Consider the following 559-nt stretch of genomic DNA (forward strand, 5'->3'; position numbering starts at 1 on the left):
CCTGGGGCCCCCCCGTGATGCTGCCTGCAGAGCCCTGCCTGCGTGGGGACTGGATGTGGGGACAGATGTGACAGCCAGCCACGGACATCGGTGTGGGGACAGGGGTAGGGACCAGGCATGGGGTGTGGGGACCAGGTCTGGGGACTGCATCTGGGGATGTGCTGTGAGGTCTGGGTGTGAGGATCGGGTGTGAGGACAGGTGTGACAGCCAGCCACAGGCACTGGTGTGGGGACAGCGATAGGGACCAGGCATGGGGTGTGGGTGTGAGAACTGGGTCTGGGGATGTGCTGTTGGGTCTGGGTGTGGAGATCAGGTGTGAGGACTGGGTGTAGGGACCAGCCAGGAGGACCAGGCACCTGGAGAAGCTTTGGGGATCTGGTGTGAAGACCAACCATGGGGAGCAGGCACTGGGCACCATCTGTGGTGCCAGGCCTGGGTACAAGCCAAGGACAAGGGACTGAGCATGGGGCCCGGGCATGGGGACACCCTCTGGGGTCCAGCCACGAGGACTATCCCTAGGGCTGCCCATGGCTGTAGGGGTGTGGGCAGAGGCAGCCA

The sequence above is a fragment of the Mesitornis unicolor genome, unplaced genomic scaffold (genome assembly GCF_000695765.1).
Source record: "Mesitornis unicolor isolate BGI_N332 unplaced genomic scaffold, ASM69576v1 scaffold37508, whole genome shotgun sequence".
NCBI classification, from domain to species: domain Eukaryota; kingdom Metazoa; phylum Chordata; class Aves; order Mesitornithiformes; family Mesitornithidae; genus Mesitornis; species Mesitornis unicolor.